Source organism: Schistocerca nitens, chromosome 3 (assembly GCF_023898315.1).
Source record: "Schistocerca nitens isolate TAMUIC-IGC-003100 chromosome 3, iqSchNite1.1, whole genome shotgun sequence".
Classification (NCBI taxonomy): Eukaryota; Metazoa; Arthropoda; class Insecta; order Orthoptera; family Acrididae; genus Schistocerca; species Schistocerca nitens.
In genome coordinates, this window is record NC_064616.1 from 472,249,287 (window position 1) to 472,270,168 (window position 20,882).

General features: G+C 45.6%; 1 protein-coding gene across 1 annotated transcript in view; it reads right to left on the minus strand.

Moving 5' to 3' along the window:
• Positions 1–17,674, minus strand: part of LOC126248401 (1-acyl-sn-glycerol-3-phosphate acyltransferase alpha-like) — an 824,096-nt gene extending 806,422 nt beyond the window's left edge. Inside the window, exon 1 of the mRNA XM_049949347.1 lies at positions 17,608–17,674. The gene's annotated coding sequence lies outside the window, so the exon portion shown is untranslated. The remainder of the gene's footprint in view (positions 1–17,607) is intronic.
• Between the last annotated feature and the right edge of the window lie 3,208 nt (positions 17,675–20,882).

Consider the following 20,882-nt stretch of genomic DNA (forward strand, 5'->3'; position numbering starts at 1 on the left):
ACCCGAGGTCAGGCCAGGTACCGAGGAGTGGGCCTTAATGCCCGACAGCCGGCGCTTGCCACCCCAAACGACAGAAGAGGGAGTAAAACTGTTAAAGGAGCTGGTGAAAGAGGCCCAACAAGCTTTTTTGCTGTCTTTGATGACTCTACGGCATTGCGCTCGGAGTCGTTTGTATCCAATACAATTCGCCAACGTAGGATGGCGGCGAAAGGTGCGTAAAGCACGTCGTCGAGCACGGATAGCGTCTCTACAAGCCTCATTCCACCAGGGGACGGAAACGCGACGTGAAGAATAGGTAGTATGAGGAATGGAACGTTCGGCAGCATTGATGATGACAGCCGTGAGGCATTCGACCTGACTGTCACAACTGAGAAAATCGTGGTCCGGAAAGTTCGCCAGGGAGGAGTAAAGTCCCCAGTCAGCTTTCGGTATGTACCAGCTCGAAGGACGTGAGGATGGGGTGTGGTGCAGGAGACGAACGACACAGGGGAAGTGGTCGCTCGAATAGGTGTCAGAAAGGACATACCACTCGAACCGACGGGCAAGAGTGGTAGAACAGATCGAAAGGTCCAAGTGGGAGTAGGTATGAGTAGATTCCGAGAGGAGAGTCGGGGTGCCAGTATTGAGGCAGACAAGATTGATATGGTTGAAGACATCCGCCAAGAGGGAAACTCTTTGACAGGATGCAGGAGAGCCCCAAAGGGGATGATGGGCATTGAAGTCGCCAAACAATAAAAACGGCAGAGGAAGCTGAACAATCAGGTGCATCATGTCAGCCCGACTAACTGCAGATGACGATGAAGTGTAGACGGTACAAACTGAAAAAGTAAAGGCAGAAAGAGTAATACGGACAGCTATTGCTTGGAGTGGGGTGGTCAATGGGATGGGATGGTAATAGACATCGTCCCGAACGAGCAACATGACCCCACCATGAGCTGGAATACCGTCCACAGGGGTGAGGTCATACCGCTCCGAGGTATAGTGGGTAAAGGCAATACGGTCAGTTGGGCGCAACTTGGTTTCCTGGAGACCAAGGACGAGCGGACAGTGCAGGCGGAGGAGCAGTTGTAATTCCTCCCGATTAGATCGAATACCTCTTATGTTCGAATGTAACAAGGCCATCGCTAGTCAGAAAAAAAGGGGGGAACGAGACGGGGGAAGAGCTGGTCACCTCGACGGCCGCGGAGGGCCAGGTTTCGAGGGAACAACGCTACAACCGGCGGGAGGCGGATCCTGTTCCATCGAGTCGTCGCCAGCTGCGGCCGCTGTCCCGGGTTGCGTAGGAGGGGCAGCATCATTTGCCGACGAGAGGCCAGCTGAGCGCCTGGCAGCAGAGCGTCCCGGCGAAACTGAGGACGGCCGGGAGCAGCGACTCACGGATGGAGCGTCAGACGAAACGCGCCAGGGTGGATAGGGGGATAGAGACTTCTTCTTGGAGGCCTTCTTGGAAGTCCGAGGAGGCACAGGGATGTTGGGCTGGATCCGAAGAAGATCCTCACGCGCGGGGTCCGTTTTGGAACGCCGGACCTCGGAAGCCGGGGTCCGGAACGTTTCCCCGATGGATCGCTTCCCAGGCGGCGGGGGGGGGGGGGGAGGAGGAAGGGTGGCCCCTGGGGCAGAGGGGGTGGGGGCCATGGGGGAGGAGGATTTGGAAGGGAGGGATTTGGGAGGCGGAGGCATAGACCCCGGATGGGGGGAGGAGGTGGAGGGAGGACAGGATAGGGGTGAGGATACTGTGGAAGGAGTGGACACGACTGAGGCAAACTTAGTTGTCAACGTCACGGGATGGAGGCGGTCATACTTCTTCCTGGCCTCAGAATAAGAGAGACGATCCAACGTTTTGAGTTCTTGAATCTTCTTCTCCTTCTGATACATGGGGCAGTCTCAAGATCTAGGCGAGTGGATGCCAGGACAATTAACGCACCGAGGTGATGGGGTGCATGTATGTTCCTCATGAAGAGGACATCCACAATCGCCACAAAGGGGCTCAGCCTCACACCGTGACGACATGTGCCCAAAGCGCAAACACCGAAAGCAGCGCATAGGAGGCGGGACATAAGGTCGCACGTCGCACTGGTAGCACATCACCTTTACCTTCTCAGAGAGAACGTCCCCCTCGAAGGCGAGGATAAAGGCTCCGGTGTCGATGCGACAGCCTTTGGGGCCGCGCTGGACTCGCCGGACGAAATGCACGCCTCGGCGCTCCAGGTTGGCCGTGAGCTCCTCATAAGATTGCAGCAGGAGGTCCCGATGAAAAATAACCCCCTGCGTCCTATTCAGACAATGTCCCCTAGTCGGTCGCACGCCTGAAGCGCCGCCGACTGTGTGGCGGAGGTGGTCTTTATAAGAACGGACCCCGAACACATTTTACTGAGAGCCTCGATTTCCCCGAAGATGTCCTCGATGTGCTGAACAAAGAACATGGGCTTGGAGGGGGCGAACGTCCCACCATCGGTCCGAGAACAGACCAAATAACGGGGGAAGTACTTCGCCCCAAGCCGGCGGGCCTGTCCTTCCTCCCAGGGAGTGGCCAAGAGGGAAAGGGCAGGAGAACCAGAACCAGAGACAGTACCTTTCTTTTTAAAAGACTCGGCCGCAGAGCGATCTGATACATGTTGACGTTTCATCTGCGAAACGTCCACCCCGATACCACCCACTCCGACCAGGGGCTCTCCCCACGGGCGCCACCCAGCCTCAGCAAGGGCCACCTGGCAGGATGATCCCTGTGTTGTCAGGGGGCTACAACCTAGAGGGTACATGACGACCCCACCACAACGGGCTGGCTACCGTGCTGGATTTCGGGTGCCATGGAAAGTCCATCATGATCATAGGTGCAGATGGGGACGCACTATGGGCGTAACTTGTACAACCCATCAGACGTTTAGGCCCAATTTGAGGAATAGTGGGTATGGTTACAACGCCGTTACAATGCTGAGTGCTAAGGTCTTAGTGCACGGAGGACCAGTGATACACCACGTAAGGCATCCTTCCCCAAAAGGCTCGTACTTCTGTAGAATTTTGAAAAATGGAGGTCAAACCCCAAGGGGGGACCATCACATGGAAGGCTGAAACGGTTGAAACTCCTTTTAGTCGCCTCTTACGACAGGCAGGAATACCTCGGGCCTATTCTTACCCTGGACCCGCAGGGGGAGCGGCCGAAAACTGGAAATCGTGGGCTAGAGCCCATGACTGCGCCTTGTGGATGGCTCCCTGTAGGCGCCGCTTAGCAACACCAGTAATGGTGGAGCAGTACGAAATGCAGAAGTCGTCTGCATACAGAGAAGGTGAGACGGACGGCCACTAAAAGTAGAGATACACTCAATAAAGAGCCCTGCAGGACCCCATTCTCCTAGATATGGGGGATATGGGAGGCACCAACGTGGACACGGAAAGTACGAAGCGACAGGAAATTTTGGATAAAATTGTATAATGTGGCAAGGATATGTCACCAGGTCGTGTCATACGCTTTTCGTAAATCAAAAAAGACGGCAACCTGGTGTTGGCATCTGGAAAAGGCTGTTCGGGTGGCAGACTCGAGAGACACAAGATTATCAGTGGTAAAGCAACCATGGCGGAAGCTACCCTGACATGGAGCCAGTAGACCACGTGACTACAACCCAACCCAACCGCCAACAGAGCATACGTTCCAGCAACTTACGAAGAACGTTGGTGAGGCTGATGGGCCGATATCTATCCACATCCAGCGGATTTTTACCAGGTTTGAGCACTGGAATGATGGTGCTCTCACGCCATTGTGATGGGAAGACGCCATCGCATTAGATCCGGCTGAAGATGACAAGGAGATGTTAAATCATCTGACTGTGGATCCGATCTGGCCCAGGAGCTGTGTTGAGGCAATGTGCAAGGACACTGACGAGCTCCCACTCGGTAAATGTGGCGTTATAGGATTCATTGGTTGGTTGGTTTGGGGAAGGAGACCAGACAGCGTGGTCATCGGTCTCATCGGAGTAGGGAAGGATGGGGAAGGAAGTCGGCCGTGCCCTTTCAGAGGAACCATCCCGGCATTTGCCTGGAGTGATTTAGGGAAATCACGGAAAACCTAAATCAGGATGACCGGACGCGGGATTGAACCGTCGTCCTCCCGAATGCGAGTCCAGTGTCTAACCACTGCGCCACCTCGCTCGGTTAGGATTCATTGTGGCGTGTAGTGAACGAGAGGACTTTCCCTTCCAGCCGCCATTTGAGAATGCGAAAGGCTGGGGGGTAATTCTCCGACGCATAGGCTCGAGCATAGTGCTCAGCAATCGCGTTGGTACATAACTCGCCATTTATGTTAACACCGGGAACACCTGTTGGGGTCTGGTACCCGAAAACACGTTTGATCTTTGCCCAGACTTGGGAAGGTGACGTATGGCACCCCTGCTTCCGTCGTTTGGTAAGTAGGCGAACACGGGCACGGAGCCGTTTAGCGGCTATGAGGTGCTCCAGCGAAGGGTGCCCCTTATGCCGACGATCCTTAATTGCTTCAGTGACATCCGGCGACCACAAAGGGACTGCCTCTCGCCGGGGGCACCCTAAAGAGCGAGGGATCGCGTTTTCTGCCACAGAAAGGTTTGTTGTAGTCACCTGCTCAACCATCACCGTGTGGGGGAGATTTAACGGTGACAGCGGATGTGAAAGTTTCCCAGTACGCCTTGTTTAAAGCCAATCTGGGCATGTGTCCATGTGCCTGACGCCGGGGCAGTGACGGGAAGATGGGGAAGTGGTCACTACCAAACAGGGCGTCGTGTGCTCTCCAGTGGATAGACGGGAGAAGTCCTGGGCTGCAAACTGATAAATCAATGGCCGAGTAACTCATGAGCCACACTGAAATGTGTGGCAGTCCCAGTATTTAAGAGGCAGAGGTCGAAATGAGACAGTAAAGTTTCGTCATCTCTGCCTCGGCCAGTAAGCACAGTGCCACCCCACAAGGACTTACGGGTGTTAATCAATCAGTGCAGACAATACATTTAGGGGTACTGAACCATCTGGAGGAAAATATACATGGCAGGCAGTTATTTCCTGAGTCATCCTTATTCTGACAACCACAGCTTCAAGAGGGGTTTGAAGGGGGCACAGTTTCACTACAGACTGAGTTTACAAGATGAACGCAAACCCCACCTGACACTCGATAGTAGTTGCTACAGTTCCTGTAGTATCCCTTATAGTCACGGAGGACAGTGGTCCACGTTGCCGGCAACCAGGTTTCCTGGAGGGCAATGCAGAAAGCAGGTGTATACCTTAACACTTGCCATAGCTCAGCCAGGCGGTGGAAAAAACTGCTTCAGTTTCACTGTCATCGTGAGACTGGGAAGGCATGGAACATTCAATGAGACAGTTTACACCTCAGGGTCACCTGCTGCCACTGATGTATTGCATGAGCAGCCTATATCCATTGTGTCTGAATCTCCAGCGAGATCTAGGTCCTCAGCGGACGCCAGGATCTCCACCTCATCCGCAGACACAGAGCTTGTACGTAGTGGTGGTGTGGGTGCCACTACAATTCCTTTGGTCTTGGGGATCTTATATTTGGATTTCTCTCACTGCTCCTTGGGTTTCCCTGGCTTGGAGGACTTCAATGACTGAGTATTCAGGACCGAGGATGAGAGTGAAGCCCTACGACTAGCTGCTTTTGGGCTCTTCAGCCACTGGTGGGTGTCACTTTCCCACTAGCAGAAACCTGGGAAGGAAATGACCCAAGGGACCCCTTCCTAGGGAGAGGAGCTGAAGAAGATGTATGCTCTCTGGCGCAGAAGTGGGGACTGATATCCCCGATTGTTGGGGGGTGGGGATGTTGCTTCTGAAGTAGGTGGTGCAGGAGCATCAGGGAGAGAAGTGCTTCCACCCCCCCCCCCCCCACCATAAGGGGGCAGTTGTAGTTTTCTGGCTCTGAGAGGTGATTGGGTTGATGGAGCTGATGGGGCTAGAACTGTTGTAGCGGTGGTGTAAAACGTACAGGATGTAGGCATTCAAATTTCCTCTTAGCCTCAGTGTAGGTCAGTTAGTCCAGGGTCTTGTACTCCATGATTTTCCTTTCTTTCTGCAGAATCCTGCAGTCAGACGAACAAGGTGAATGGTGCTCTCTGCAGTTGACAAAGATGGGAGGGGGCACATGGAGTATTGGGATGTGATGGGCGTCCGCAATCTCGACATGTGACACTGGAAGTACAGCAGGAAGACATACAGCTGAACTTCCAGCATTTCAAGCACTGCATTGGGGGAAGGGATATAGGGCCTCACATCACAGCGGTAGACCATCACCTTGATCTTCTGGGGTAATGTATCATCCTGGTAGACCAATATGAAGGCACCAGTGGCAATCTGATTATCCCTCGGACCCTGGTGGACACGTCGAACGAAATGTACACATCGCCACTCTAAATTGGCGCGCACCTCATCGTCAGATTGGAAAAGAAGGTTCCTGTGAAGTATGATACCCTGGGCCATATGTATGCTCTTATGGGGCGTGATGGTTACAGAATCATCCCCCAGCTTGTCACAAGAGAGTAACGCCCCTGACTGGACAGAGGATGCTGTTTTGATCAAGACTGACTCCGATCTCATTTTGGACAAGCCCTCCAGCTCCCCAAACTTGTCCTCTAAATGCTGAACAAAAAACTGATGCTTCACTGTTATGAAAGATTCCCCATCAGCTCTCGAACATACAAGGTACCAGGGAGAATAAGAGCAGCTGCCATGCTTAGCCTGACGATCCTCCCATGGTGTGGCTAGAGAGGGGAACGATTTGGTGTCTTACTTCTGTGCATTGAATTGAGCCCACGAACACTCAGAGACTGGTGGTGTTTGACCATCAGCAAGAGACGATGCCACCCACTCTGACCAAGATCCCTCCCCACAAGCGCAACCCAGCTTCAGCAAGGTCCACCTGGCAGGATGGACATTGCTGGGAGTCCCGATTCTCCAGGGAGATTGGCATCTACTTCTCAGCATATGTGTGGAGTTAAAGGCGCAGGCATCAGCAGGGCGATCCCTGTGTGGTCAGGGGGGCTACAACCAACAGGGTACATGGCGGCTCCACCACAACTGACTGGCTACCATTCTGGTTATCAGGTGCAACCAAGCAAGCTAGTCCATTCTCATAGCCAGTGTAGAAAACGATACAGCACAGTTGATGGAAAAATACGCACCCAGGAGGGTGACCTCGCCCAACAGTTGGAGAATGAGCAGAAGTGCAGATCCATGTCGACGAAGGAGGCAATAGGTCTCAGCACATGATGGACACGATGTACCATGTAAGGCGCCCTTCCCCAATTGGTTCGCTTTTTGGGAAAACTCTGAGAAATGGAGGGCAAACCCTACAGGCCGAAACGTGCGAGACTTCTTTTAGTCGTCTCTTACGAGAGGCAGGAATACCTCAGGCATATTCTAACCCCCAGACCAGCAGGGAGTCCGATGGGGGGGGAGCCGCGCGACCCGTGGCTAGGCGCCTTAGACCGCGCAGCTACCCCGCGCGGCTCATTTTGGTTAGAGCCACTTCAGCGCTATGGATGGGGGCTTAATGACGACTGATTTACTTAAAAAATTATGAAATGTTGTCCAAGAATCAATACATAATGTGCAAAATGATTTACGCTGATTGCTTCATAGCTTCATCCAAAAGAAAGCGATAAAAAAGCTTTTATTTTGTAGGCAGGCCTTAGAGAATGGTCCCTTAAATAGGCCGAGGCTGCTAAGGCGGATAAATATGAAGTGTAGTAGTTTTCGCTGAGGTAAGCCGAATAACGCGGCCAATCTTCTGGCGTACGGAAGCTATTTTTAAAGTCCATTGCCGCTGAACAAGAAGACCGACTTAGATTTTTTTTACTTTATTTTTTATGGAGCTACTTACTTTTCCCTACTGCGTTGCAAACAACCTTTGAAGAGAACTTTTAACAACATAAATCTGTGGTATTAGTTAAAGTGTTAATCAGATTACAGCTCTGTAAACTACTTCTCCGCTGATACACAAACATCTGCCTTACTTCGCCAAATGTAAGCAAACACGTAACTCTGGTGTGTTTATTGATAAGACTGTCATATCAAGTACTCAAAATGTTAACCTAGAGCACTGATATAAGCTGTAAAGCGACCCAGGCAGAGAATACTGCACGCTGAATTTCATGTTGACTTCCCCAACACAGGGCCGCGTTGTGCTGAAATTCGTGTCATAGGAGCCTTCGCTGTTTCCTTGTAGACCTCTTGTTTTAATTATCAAAACAAATAGAAGCCGAACAGAAATGAACAGCAGTTGATGAGAGAAACAACTAACAGTTTAACAGCGTCAACACAAGTACCGTATGTCACTACGATGCAGCTTGAATGTTTTAGTGGAATCAAAAGGAGTTGTCTGTAAATAGTAAATACCGTCTCATTTAATCCTTTCCGCATTTCGATCTATCGACAGCCTCACTCCAAGCACATTAAAAAACGATTTATTTACGCCGAACGCTGTCAACAAAAACTCTAGTGATGCAGCGGTTCTGTGCAAGATTTTGTGTGCGGACGAAGCATCATTTACGAATCGTGGTCATTTAAATTTATGCAACACACAGTACTCTTCAGTTAAAAATCCACCGTGGTTGAGACAAGTGGGTAAAACCATGACCACAAGTATCTACAGTTCTTAACTGATATGTTGTCGTAGTTATTGCAAGTTATCTCAATGGACAAAAGGCAGGTCATATGGTGCATAAGGCAATTAATGTGGTACAAACTTTACGCATGTCCTCCAATTCCGCACAGATAATTACACAGAACTTCATAACACAACATTTGGAGACCTGGTGAGGCTGCGAGCCATTTCGTGTTTCCTGCACGTACGAACTAACGAGCTCCAGATTGATGTGGTATGAAGTTGTGTAAGATTACGAGGGGATAAAAAAAATTTTAAAGTTATACATTTTCACATTGTTTACAACACAACCTGATCCCCTTCAAAATACTCTCCATTACAACTAATAAATTTGTTCCACCGGTGCTTCCACTATTTTTGTAGTCATCTCTAGAAATGGCTCACCTGACAGCTCCTTCCTCGTTTTTTTCTGGTTTTCCTCAATAGTCTCAAATTGGTGTCCTTTCATGCCCATTTTCATGGGTGGAAACAAAAAGTTGCACGGAGCCACGTCAGGCGAGGAAGGTGCGTGGGGCAGCCGAACCGAGCCATTTTTAGCCAAAAACCGTCTAACATATGGCTGTGTGTGCAGGTGCGAGGAACAAATTTGGCAGCAACCATTTCATTCCCAAATCTTCCGTTAAATTTCGCTGAACCAGGCTAGAAAATAACACCCTGATCTCCGACAGTTGATCAGTTGCGAGTGCAGGCTTTCTCAGCGAATTTTATATATGAAGTCTTCACGGGCTGTCAGCCGAGTAGCGTCGTCGTCTCGTAGCAACGTTTTGATGGAATGCGTCTCCATCATCTTAGCCTGAAGATGATGGAGAGCCATTCCATGGAAACGTTGCTACGAGACGACGGCGCTACTCGGCTGACAAATGTTCAAATGGCTCTGAGCACTATGGGACTTAACTTCTGAGGTCATCAGTCCCCTAGAACTTAGAACTACTTCAGCCTAACTAACCTAAGGACATCACACTCATCCATGCCCGATGCAGGATTCGAACCTGCGACCGTAGCGGTCGCGCGGTTCCAGACTGTAGCGCCTAGAACCGCTCGGCCACCCCGGCCGGCTGATTCGTGAACACCAAGCACCACCGTTAACACCCCAGGTCGCTTATCCACGTATCTCAGCCAGCGTGGATTTTTAACTGACGAGTACAGTGTGTTGCGAAGCCTGATTTGCCCATGATTTGTAAATGATACTTCGTCCGTACACAAAATCTTGCGCAGAAACGCTGCATTACTACTTGCTTACGTCAGAAAATTTTTTGTAAACAGCATTCGGAGAAAATAAATAGCTTTTGTATGTCTTTTCAGTGAAGCTGTCGATGGAGCGAAATACAGAAAGAATGAGATGCGTTGGAATGTAGTATCTGCAGACCACTACTTCGATCCCACTCTAACAGTCAAGCTGCCTCGTAGTGACTTATGAATCTTATGTTGGCTATACCAAATTGTTAAATGCGTTTCTCTCATCGACTGCTGTTCTTCTGTGTTTGAATATTTTGCTTCACACTTACAGTAACTCGAATTTTTTCTAAAATGTTTACAAAGAGGGATGTTGCAGGTTTGGTACGATTAGGATATGCTGCAGCGTGCCGCACGTTGTGTTTTGCCGACATTCGCCATATACGAAAACCGTTTACGTTTTTGTACTGCCACGCATATTGTAAAGGCCTCAATAGCTCCACGACCACTTTGTCTGATTATTACAACAACGGAGCATTTCAAGGGCACAGGCAAACACCATACCTGAGTCACGTGTTTGCTTATATTTGGCTCAGTAGATCAAATAATTGTGGGACCTGTACTTCTGATTCCATCTCTAATGACCTAGATGACGACAGGACGTTAAACTCTGATATTCCTTCCTTTTTTTCTGCTCTTGATGACGAATAGTGTTTTGCGGCCCTGTTATTTTTTATTGATCGAGTTTCAACCATAGTACTTTGTTGAAGTCCTCTTCTAAGTCTCTGTCTAGTGCCTTAAAATGAATCGGTATCATAATTCGGCAACTATAAATGCTAGAATTTACTTGCTTAAGTCAGAAAATTTGCCACACTGTCCGCTTGTTCTGGATATATTTGGGATGCCTCGCCTTTGCTGCTTCACCTGTATCATGAAACCAGCTTATGCCGATCTTGATTTAGAGCCTGAATGTCATCGTTTTATTGGCCATCACTGTGACCACATGCTTTCTCACTGGGTATCTGAGCCGTTAACATCACAGCCACTCGATGATTGCTATCTGAACGGTCGAAATTTGCCTGCAAGACACAAAGCATTCAAGTGCATTTGTAACGTACAATCTTCGATGCTTTCTCTCACAAGAAGTCATGGCATTTGGTGCGTATAAGACTGTAAAAAGGGGAGATACTGCTTAAACAGTTGGAAGGTATATTCAGAAAAAGATGTTTCAGTGTTACACACTACGCAATCTAAAACTACTTTGAAATCGTGGCGGCACCATTCGTCTGATTACTCACTCCTTCGGAGTAAATTCACCGAACTCTCTCAATGTTAGCAACTAATTAGCGTGTATTTAATATTTTACTGTTTTCCACTCCAAATGAACAATTATATTAGCTGATACCCGGAATAAGCTAATTTTGAGTCACGATTGGAAAATAATAACACCAGTATGACGTGCAGCGATCAATAGCTTCAGCTTCAAAAGTTTGCGTCCACACTCATTTAAGAGGCTAGCATGTCTGTAGTGAAGGGGACATACTCTCCGCAGGTTAAATTTCGCAGTGTAACGGAGGTTATTACGCAAAATACGCTACTAATCTGCCATCGTATTTTCTATGAGAGCAATGAGAAAAGATTTAATAGATTAGGAAGTAATTTTGGCGACAGATTTCACGAGAAATCATTAGTTTTGGTATTTCTGAAAGTCAGTAAATGGATCACAGTCTTCTACAATCACTCAGTGAACATATTGGACCGAAAAATGAAGGAGACGTCCGAAATACGGAATTCGATATTCTAAAATTATTTCCCTGTGGATGATAGTATAACAATTTCTCCCTTTAATCATCACACGAACAATGAAATGACACTTTAAGGACTGCGGGATATATAAACAACTGAAATTGCGTAACAGTGAAAAGGCAGCTGAATATGATGAGATATCTGTGTGGTTCTATCTAAATTACGCGAAATAACTTGTTCCCCTTCCAGCTGCAGTTCATGGTAGGTACGTAGGGGATCGACTGGAAAGGGGCATGATGTTCTTCTGAAGGCTCATCGGATGCCTATATTACAGGCGTCAGTGTCTTGGAACACGTTGTATTCTTGCATTGTTACGTTTTTTGGACAACGAAAGCCCCACCTGGAGGAATCAAGTATCCCGCACACAGCGTTCCCCCGAAACTCAACTCTCTCTGTTCGTGCAGATCTGCAAGGCAGCAGACACTGGCGCCCAGGCTAATGCCATCTCCCTTGTCTTTCAGAAGGAATGCGATGAAACTCTGAACTAGTGAACAAAATATGAACTTAAGGAATATCAGGCTAGCTTTGAGACTCGATTCAGGATTTCATAATAGGATGCCTGCGGATGACGATGTATTATACAGACAAGTCGCAACGCCAGAAAATTACAGTGAAATGTAATAACCCCTGCAGAGGTTCGGCGATTTGTGCAGAGACAGGCAGCTGATCTTCGAAAATTTAACATATTGTGTATAAATAAGACTAAAGACCCGTTGTTCTACTATCCTACTGTCAATAATAACAGCAAAATATCTTGGAATGACTGCCACGATCGACGTAAAATGGAACGAAGAAATACAAACAGTAAAAGAAAAAAAATAATACGAGTTGTGATTTATTAGGAGAATCGTCAGAAAAAGTGACTCACAAATCAAATAACTTACAAAACGATCGTAGATCGAATTTTTGGGTATTGCTCATCAATGTTGGTGCTTCAGTGGGTAGAATCAAATATAAGAGACAGAGAACATCCAAACGGAGATGCTCGTCAAACTCCACTGGTTGAAGCTACAAGGTCAAACTCCACTGGCTGAAGCTACAAGAGGTGTCGTATTACGGAGAAGGCTGCTATTAAAATTCAAAGAGTGTACGTTCCAAGAATAGTCAGGCAACACGTCGCCTCACACATGCGCTCTACTTCGCGCACAATTCAATGGTTCAAATGGCTCTGAGCACTATGGGACTTAACATCTATGGTCATCAGTCCCCTAGAACTTAGAACTACTTAAACCTAACTAACCTAAGGACAGCACACAACACCCAGCCATCACGAGGCAGAGAAAATCCCTGACCCCGCCGGGAATCGAACCCGGGAACCCGGGCGTGGGAAGCGAGAACGCTACCGCACGACCACGAGATGCGGGCACACAATTCAATGCCCTGTGACACTGAAGCACTTCCATTACCCTCATAACGTTTCTCCAAAAATTAACGTACATGGCCACTTTTCCCCTTGTCAAACAGTAAAGCAAATGTCACTATCTTTTCGCAGTTATGCATCTTCCAATTTTCATTTCCTCATTAGGTATGACACTTTCTTTTCCACTACCTTCATTGTGTTTCATCATGTTCCTCTTCCACCTTTGCTTCTCAGGTCTACTTTTGCTAGCGCTCGCAGTTTAAATGTCTTCCTGTGATATCTACATCTACATATATACTCCGCTAGCCACCAAGCGGTGTGTGACGGAGGGCACTATTCGCGACAAAGTCATATGCCCCTCCCCTCCCTTTGTTCCACTCGTGTATCGCGCGAGGGAAAAACGACTGTCTGAACGTCTCAGTACGAGCTCTAATTTTCCTTATCTTTGAATGGTGATCATTGCGAGATTTGAAAGTTGGTGGTAATAATATATGCTCTACATCCTCGGCGAGGATCGGATTTCGGAATTTAGTGAGCAGCCTCTTCCGTTTAGCGCGTCGTCTATCTGCAAATGTGTCCCACGTCACCCTTTCTATGAGAATTATAACGCTCTCGCGATGGCTAAATGTACCAGTCACGAATCTTGCCTGTATTCTTTGGACCTTCTCAATCTCTTGAATCAGACGCAACTGGTAAGGGTCCCATACAGACGAACAGTACTCTATGACTGGACGAACTAACGTATTGTAAGCAATTTCCTTTATTGAAGGACTGCATCGCTTCAGGATTCCACCAATAAACCGCAATATAGAGTTCGCCTTACCCGTTACTTGCGTGATTGCTGTTGTATTTAGGCCTATCATGAAAGAACGCAAAATAATGTTCTTTCCTGCGCTAAGTGTTGTATTCGACATTGGATATAATTTATATCATGCTTTCGTAATGTATTTTTTTGTTAATACATACAGTACCTAGTTAGATGTAAGAGAGGTCCTAATGACCCTAATCTTGCCTCGTTAAATCCATACATATTATAAAAATGGATGAACGCAGGTATATTGCACAGCTCCTCCTAAACCAGTGAATCAGTTTCAACCAAACTTGCCACACGTATCACTGTCTGGGAAGAAGCGTAGTAGGGATAAGAGCCACCTACCTATCAAAGGCAGAGGGAGTGGAGGCGAAAACAAGTAGCCCAGGATGCGCGAATACCTCTACTTTATTCATCCAGTATTTGAGAATGAGGACACTTAGTTACTTGCAACAAATTTTACACGTCATTTCAAACCCTTACAAAACTTTTTCTCGCTGGCAATCCCCACAAAATGATGAAAGGAATAAGTTTATAAGTTACTACATTTTCGCTGTTCATGCAACAAAACTGCCGCATCAGGCACGATGTTTTAATTTATTACTTCTTTAATACTAACTGCATTCGCGACACATACCGCAGACAGTATTCACATATACAAATGAATGTACTCGCAAAATTATATTGTAGGGCACATAGTTCAGATGATCTGCCGTCATAAACACTGAGATTCGTGAAAAACTGCTTCATCGTGCATGACGTTTATAACTTTTTTCTTCTTTACTTCTAACTCTATTCGTAACACATTTCGCAGGGAGTATCCACATACACCGCTGAATGTACTTACAAAATTGTATCATTGTATGACACAGCGCAGGAAATGTGATGTCAAAATCATTGAGCAGCATGAAAACTAAACTGCAGGGTGAATTTCGCTAGAGATATGGGTGAAGTATGTTACATATACCTAAAAAGTGCGAACGTGGGAAAAGCCACGGGTAAAAAGGGCCTCCTAACAGACATGGTATACATACCTATTACTATTTGGAAGGAAGTTTTGAGAGGTAAAAACTAGAAACCGGCTGTAGGGATGGGGGTGATAACGTGCAGAGGAAAGGGGGGAGGCGGAGATGAACAGAGAAAAGCAAATGACACGTTGTGTGCGTTGATTGAGTAATGTTCAATCACTAGAAATTTATTCACTGGCATTACCGCTTTTCTTTAAGCCTTTTTAACTTCAATTTCGTTATTTATCTCCTGTCTGTTTTCGCATCCATTCATTTTGACACCCAAAAGAACTGGCGAAGTCCTGCACAGTTCTACGTATTCTATAATGAATTCTTTTTTCACATCTCAACTTACCTTCTAACCAATAAAATAAAAAAGATATCAAGGAGGATACGAGATGTAATTGCTATTGACTTTCAATTACGCGCCGACTTGGCATTCGCTTGCAGAACTCTACGAAAACTATGCTAAACTGTTACCTCAGCATCCATAATTCAAATCCATCGTGTTTGCAGTCTTCATCTCCGCGTCTGTAAACGGGCCTTAGAGAAAAACAACGAGAAATGGTTTAAGCTGATGCCAAATGTCACTGGTTTCAGCAAATTTAGTTGGTGAGTGCGCAGACAGAATATAATGTATAAACACCTCACACCTCACGTCATCAGTGGAGCGCACCACACTCGACATTGATGTTCAATCAGATTCTGGAGCATCTCACACACTACGCTAGGTGTACTGAGTTACAAGCACTGTGTAATAACTTCTCACGTATTTACTTAGTTACACAGTAAAATGTCAGAGGCAATGTCACTAAAAAGTAAACATAAATGTTTATATACAAGGTACTACTACGAGTATCCATTTCCCACCTATGGAGCAGCGGCACTGGCAACTACTAACAATAGGTGCTGGATTACAATACACCTTCAAGAAATTGTTGCGTTAATTCCTAATTAATTCATTAATCATAATCTACATACAAAAAATTCGTATCTGTGTTAATATATTGTGTCTGGTAGAGCAAATAACTGCCTGTACACTTCCTCCATCTGGATGCGCTGGGAACACCGGAATAGTTTCTGTAGCCAGCAAGAGCTTACTGTTAAAATACATTGTTGTTATCAAATATGCGATGTACTATTTGTTTCTCAAATTCCTGATAACCAATAATGAGGTCCTATAATTGGGAGTCTTTCCTGTTACATAGAAAAACTCCGTTTCCTTAATGATACACTGACGGCATCACTGCAGCAATCTTCATTTGGTAAGTTAAATCACATACTGAAAGTGGACTCAGATTCACTGCCTGGTGAATCATTGCCATGACGTACCGTGCAGCGGAAATTTAAAATTGCTGTTCGACGACAAATTCCAGTTCTCTTTAGACTTTAACGCTGCATGAAATGCACGACAAAGCAGAGGAATAGGATGCTGTCCACTACAATGATTTCTACATAGTTCACACTTCATGTGTTGCGCTCAAAGTGCCATCTCTGGTTGACAGAGTTCCCACGCCCCTTAGCAAACCATTTACAAGTAGTGATACGCCCCAGACATACTGTATTACGCATATAATCAGGTACTAACAAATGAAACGCAAACTTAGGTTTCTCTACGCTCACGTATTAGGTTGAATCCCCTGATTTCGTGATGCATGTAAACAACGGTGTGAACATCAATTATTTTTTTGTTATTTCCGTCTTAAGTGTACTGCAATTTACGTCTGTTTAACACCATAAGCGTTTCGCTTCTATTCATAAAGCATTGCTTGTTCTGAAAATACAGAACACTCAATACGTTTCTACGCTCTGTTATTTATAGATTAAAAACAATTTTCGCGTTTGAATTTGGTGTACAATTTATTTACAATGTTTGTCGCTCTCTTTTACATATTTACAAGTCGACACTTTTTCCTTGATGTTAGCAGAGGCTGAAATAGAAGACGCTTCACTCTTGGCGATTTTTAGGAACCTGCAAATCCACGAAAAGAAAATGTAGCCCCCCCCCCCAAAAAAAAAAAAAAAAATTGCGAAGGGTAAAAGTAAAACAAAGTTTTTTCGATTCCAACCTATAACAACGAAGGGAAAACGTGTCGACTTCAAAATATTTAAAAGAGAGAAATAAAAATTAAGGAAATTGTACACTGTTTTTAATTTATAAATAGCAGAATGTAAAAGCATGTATTTACAGAAAGACCACTGCTGATGCTTTGTAAACAAAAGGGGAAAGCATGTGATGTAAAACACACTCAAATGAAGTACGTTTAAAATAAAAAGAAAAAAAATAACTGTTTCACAACAGTTACCGCAGAAGTTTGTTATGGAATCATAAAATGGTGTGAAGCTTGCATTGCATTTTTCATGACTTATATAAGATATATGCATTTAAAATGCAACGTAATACTCGTCAAAGATTTGTTTATCATCCAACTTTCCTGAATGTACGCTGCAGTTTTAATTATTTATAAAAAAATGTATGTTGCACATGGAGCGAACCACTTTCCAACTTAACCCAGACTTCGGGCTACGCCATAGATAGGACTGTCACAACAACCAAGATTTTGAAAGTGAGAGGAGACATGGGGGGGGGGGAGGAGGGGGGGGCGGAGGTTACTATCACACTCTTACTGAGGAACTTACAACACTATACCGATTTTTTTAATAGCTTTCCTATCCAATTGATAGACGATATTGCACTAGGATAGTCATCCATCGAATGTAAAAAGGGTGGCTCGATTTTGCTGACAGCATTTTGGGATCACAAATAAATTGGAACTCGAGATTGTCGCCAGGGAGGGAAAGCGCAGCGAGTACTTACGCGTGGCGACGGGGACCAGGCAGGCAGCAACAACGTTGCCTCCACGACCTTCCCGTAGCGAGCGCAGCGCGGTACTGCCTGAGAAGGCGCGCCTCCCTCGCGACGAACCTCCGCCGCGCATGCGCAACGGCTAGTAAACAAAGCTGTCGCGGGCGCTCCCAGGCCGTGCCTTACCGGACGCTGGACGTTCTCGCTCGCAGATTCGGTTCGGAATGCTCCACAAGTGGCAGAGGAAACTACTAGAATGGCCTGTACTGTAGGTATCATGCGCAGCTGTGCTGAGGGTCGTGGTGTCACTGCTGACTCTCTCGCCTCATCGCATCGCGTAGTAGCTAATAAGCACACCACGTACACATTTTAAACCTATGCAAATTATAAATACCATAGGGATTTTTCATGTTATACTGCATTATTATTATTGTTATTAACTAATTTGCTAATTAAAAACACATTTACCTTCGTTTAAACTTTTTCTCTGTATTCTCTGTATGTTTAACAAATATATAAAATATTGTTTGTTTCCTAAAAGTTATCTAGGCTATTTTTCCTGTGGTTAGCGAAATGCTAGTACATAGCCTTCGAGGGGACGTCAACGCCTTTCACCAACTCGGGGGGCGCTACTTTTATTTGCTGTGAGAACAGGCTGACATAGGCTTAGATCATTTATACCTGTGGTACGGAGAAAACCCAATAACGCCATTCTAAGCTCCTTGAACAGAAAATTTTAATTTTTTAAATTTTACTTGTCAGTATTATTTATACACTACGTACAAATAAGTTATTATTCGACCAAAATAGTCTTGCACCTGGGAGTGATGGCGTTCCGGTCGACTAGGCGTGAGTTTCTATCGCGATATTTCACGAGGACATCCTGAATTATTTGACAGTATATGCGCAACTGCCTTGAAATCATTCACAATGCGATTTTCTTTCCTTAGTTACCACTGTACTTGTTTATTGCAACGTCACAGCGCGTTACCGATAACGGCCATGGGGGCAAAGTGCAATAATAGCGCTGTCCGTTAGTACCACATTGTTTGTTTTCGTAGTTAATGTTTCCCCTACTAGTAGTTTCTCCATTAGTTGGTAAGATTTACATGTAAAAAATCTATTATACTTCTTTAAAGTAACTTCGCTTTTGTGCCCAAATTTTTCTCTCATTGCCGGCCGTGGTGGCCGAGCGGTTCTAGGCGCTACAGTCTTGAAATAGTCTAATCCTGCCTCGGGCATGTATGTGTGTTATGTCCTTAGGTTAGTTAGGTTTAAGCAGTTCTAGGGGACTGATGACCTCAGATGTTAAGTCACATAATGCTCAGAGCCATTTGAAGCATTTGAACCAATAAAATGTATTTTATGCTTATCCATTACGGATATTTTAGAACCGTGACTGTATATTAAAGTAAATAAATTATACACAACTGCAACCAGTCACTTTTTTTCATTAGTAATGCTTTATTACATTAAACGGTTTTCGAACCCTTTCAGGTTCATCTTCAGATGATTTCGGGAGAATCCGGGAAGCTACATCATTATTGGTAGTAGCATAATGCTGGGTGCTGGTTTGCGACAGTATAGGCGGCTTTTTTCGTATCTGTCTGCATCCATTTTGAAGTCCAGAACACTTTCACACAAGCTATATTAGTTCACACTTTAACAGTGACACTTCACCAGCATCCAGCATGCGCTTTACAACTGTTGCTTATAAGCAACAGTTGTAAAGCGCATGCTGGATGCTGGTGAAGTGTCACTGTTAAAGTGTGAACTAATATAGCTTGTGTGAAAGTGTTCTGGACTTCAAAATGGATGCAGACAGATACGAAAAAAGCCGCCTATACTGTCGCAAACCAGCACCCAGCATTATGCTACTACCAATAATGATGTAGCTTCCCGGATTCTCCCGAAATCATCTGAAGATGAACCTGAAAGGGTTCGAAAACCGTTTAATGTAATAAAGCATTACTAATGAAAAAAAGTGACTGGTTGCAGTTGTGTATAATTTATTTACTCCAATAAAATGTATTGTGCACACAGAAGCATTGGCAACTGAAAACGAATCGGCACCTTTACAAGCTTTTATACACTTTTGTTATTTCTCATTGTTCTTACAAGGGAACATTTCCATCGCACCCCCCTCAGATTTAGTTATACGTTGGCACAGTGGATAGGCCTTGAAAAACTGAACACAGATCAATCGAGAAAACAGGAAGAAGTTGTGTGGAACTATGAAAAAATAAGAAAAATATACAAACTGAGTAGTCCATGCGAAGATATGCAACATCAAGTATATCGGGAGCTAAGGAGCGCCGTGGTCCCGTGGTTAGCGTGAGCAGATGTGGAACGAGAGGTCCTTGGTTCAAGTCTTCCCTAGAGTGAAATTTTTTCTTTATTTTCGCAAAGTTGTTATCTGTCCGTTCGTTTATTGACGTCTCTGTTCACTGTAATAAGTTCAGTGTCTGTGTTTTGCGACCGCACCGCAAAACCGTGCGATTAGTAGACGGAAGGACGTGCCTCTCCAATGGGAACCGAAAACATTTGATCACAAGGTCATAGGTCAACCGATTTCTCCACAGGAAAACACGTCTGATAGATTCTATTCGACACTGGTGACGGCATGTGCGTCACATGACAGGAATATGTTGTCGACCCACCTAACTTGTACACTTGGCGAATGGGTAAATAGATTCTTCTACCTTGCCCGATTTAGGTTTTCTTGTGGATGTGATAATCACTTCAAAAAAAGTGATGAAAACAGAGTTTGTCACATAAACTGCAACAAATGAATGCAACAGTTTGACAGTCGCACAGTTTTCCCTGTGCTCTGTCAAAACACATTTTCTGTGTGTAGACCATCAAATCCTGCATATGTCCAAGCAAGTCTTAACATGTCCAGGAATTTTGGAGAGCGAAGTTTATTATGTGTGAGCGTCTGAACTTTAATAATTGTCTGAAAATAAAAAAAAAATTAGTACCTGTCCTCCATGCTCGCTAGTTTTAGATTCCCGCTGGAGGTCGAACGTAAATGAAGTCTGTCGATTCATTTCCCATCGAGGCGAATCAATTACATGAATGCATTCATGTAAACCAATCAAAATATACACTCAGGACCGCTCAACACACAGTCAGCAGTTGTAAAACTCAGTTACTCACAAAAAAAACTTGGTATTCACTCAAAAATGTACAGACAACACAGTAGAGGGCTACTGAGCACTGACAAAGGAAACTCCCCATCGCACCCCCCCCCCCCCCCCCACAGACTTAGTGGTAAGATGTCCCAG